This window comes from Oncorhynchus tshawytscha, linkage group LG25 (assembly GCF_018296145.1).
Source record: "Oncorhynchus tshawytscha isolate Ot180627B linkage group LG25, Otsh_v2.0, whole genome shotgun sequence".
Classification (NCBI taxonomy): domain Eukaryota; kingdom Metazoa; phylum Chordata; class Actinopteri; order Salmoniformes; family Salmonidae; genus Oncorhynchus; species Oncorhynchus tshawytscha.
In genome coordinates, this window is record NC_056453.1 from 46,955,386 (window position 1) to 46,958,056 (window position 2,671).

Here is a 2,671-nt window from a genome sequence, read left to right on the forward strand (position 1 = left end):
ATGACAGACAAGCTAGATCTACTGTCTCTATTATGTTATGACAAACCAGCTAGATCTAATGTCTCAATTATATTATGACAGACCGGCTAGATCTACTGTCTCTATTATAATATGACAGACCAGCTAGATCTACTGTCTCTATTATAATATGACAGACCAGCTAGATCTACTGTCTCTATTATATTATGACAGACCAGCTAGATCTACTGTCTCTATTATATTATGACAGACCAGCTAGATCTACTGTCTCTATTATATTATGACAGACCAGCTAGATCTACTGTCTCTATTATATTATGACAGACCAGCTAGATCTACTGTCTCTATTATAATATGAAAGACCAGCTAGATCTACTGTCTCTATTATATTATGACAGACCAGCTAGATCTACTGTCTCTATTATATTATGACAGACCAGCTAGATCTACTGTCTCTATTATATTATGACAGACCAGCTAGATCTACTGTCTCTATTATATTATGACAGACCAGCTAGATCTACTGTCTCTATTATATTATGACAGACCAGCTAGATCTACTGTCTCTATTATATTATGACAGACCAGCTAGATCTACTGTCTCTATTATATTATGACAGACCAGCTAGATCTACTGTCTCTATTATATTATGACAGACCAGCTAGATCTACTGTCTCTATTATATTATGACAGACCAGCTAGATCTACTGTCTCTATTTTATTATGACAGACCAGCTAGATCTACTGTCTCTATTATAGTATGACATACCAGCTAATTCTACTGTCTCTATTATAATATGACAGACCAGCTAGATCTACTGTCTCTATTATATTATGACAAACCAGCTAGATCTATGTCTCTATTATATTATGACAGACCAGCTAGATCTCTGTCTCGATTATATTATGACAGACCAGCTAGATCTACTGTCTCTATTATATTATGACAGACCAGCTAGATCTACTGTCTCTATTATAGTATGACAGACCAGCTAATTCTACTGTCTCTATTATATTATGACAGACCAGCTAGATCTACTGTCTCTATTATAATATGACAGACCAGCTAGATCTACTGTCTCTATTATATTATGACAAACCAGCTAGATCTAATGTCTCTATTATATTATGACAGACCAGCTAGATCTACTGTCTGTATTATATTATGACAGACCAGCTAGATCTACTGTCTCTATTATAATATGACAGACCAGCTAGATCTACTGTCTCTATTATATTATGACAGACCAGCTAGATCTACTGTCTCTATTATAATATGACAGACCAGCTAGATCTACTGTCTCTATTATAATATGACAGACAAGCTAGATCTACTGTCTCTATTATATTATGACAGACCAGCTAGATCTACTGTCTCTATTATATTATGACAGACCAGCTAGATCTACTGTCTCTATTATAATATGACAGACCAGCTAGATCTACTGTCTCTATTATATTATGACAGACCAGCTAGATCTACTGTCTCTATTATATTATGACAAACCAGCTAGATCTACTGTCTCTATTATATTATGACAGACCAGCTAGATCTACTGTCTCTATTATATTATGACAGACCAGCTAGATCTACTGTCTCTATTATATTATGACAGACCAGCTAGATCTACTGTCTCTATTATATTATGACAGACCAGCTAGATCTACTGTCTCTATTATGACAGACCAGCTAGATCTAATATGACAGACCAGCTAGATCTACTGTCTCTATTATATTATGACAGACCAGCTAGATCTACTATCTCTGTTATATTATGACAGACCAGCTAGATCTACTGTCTCTATTATATTATGACAGACCAGCTAGATCTACTGTATCTATTATAGTATGACATACCAGCTAATTCTACTGTCTCTATTATAATATGACAGACAGGCTAGATCTACTGTCTCTATTATATTATGACAAACCAGCTAGATCTAATGTCTCTATTATATTATGACAGACCAGCTAGATCTACTGTCTCTATTATATTATGACAGACCAGCTAGATCTACTGTCTCTATTATATTATGACAGACAAGCTAGATCTACTGTCTCTATTATATTATGACAGACCAGCTAGATCTACTGTCTCTATTATATTATGACAGACCAGCTAGATCTACTGTCTCTATTATATTATGACAGACCAGCTAGATCTACTGTCTCTATTATATTATGACAGACTACTGTCTCTATTAGATCTACTGTCTCTATTATATTATGACAGACCAGCTAGATCTATTGTCTCTATTATATTATGACAGACCAGCTAGATCTACTGTCTCTATTATATTATGACAGACCAGCTAGATCTACTGTCTCTATTATATTATGACAGACCAGCTAGATCTACTGTCTCTATTATATTATGACAAACCAGCTAGATCTACTGTCTCTATTATATTATGACAGACCAGCTAGATCTACTGTCTCTATTATAATATGACAGACCAGCTAGATCTACTGTCTCTATTATATTATGACAGACCAGCTAGATCTACTGTCTCTATTATAATATGACAGACCAGCTAGATCTACTGTCTCTATTATATTATGACAGACCAGCTAGATCTACTGTCTCTATTATATTATGACAGACCAGCTAGATCTACTGTCTCTATTATATTATGACAGACCAGCTAGATCTACTGTCTCTATTATAGTATGACAGACCAGCTAATTCT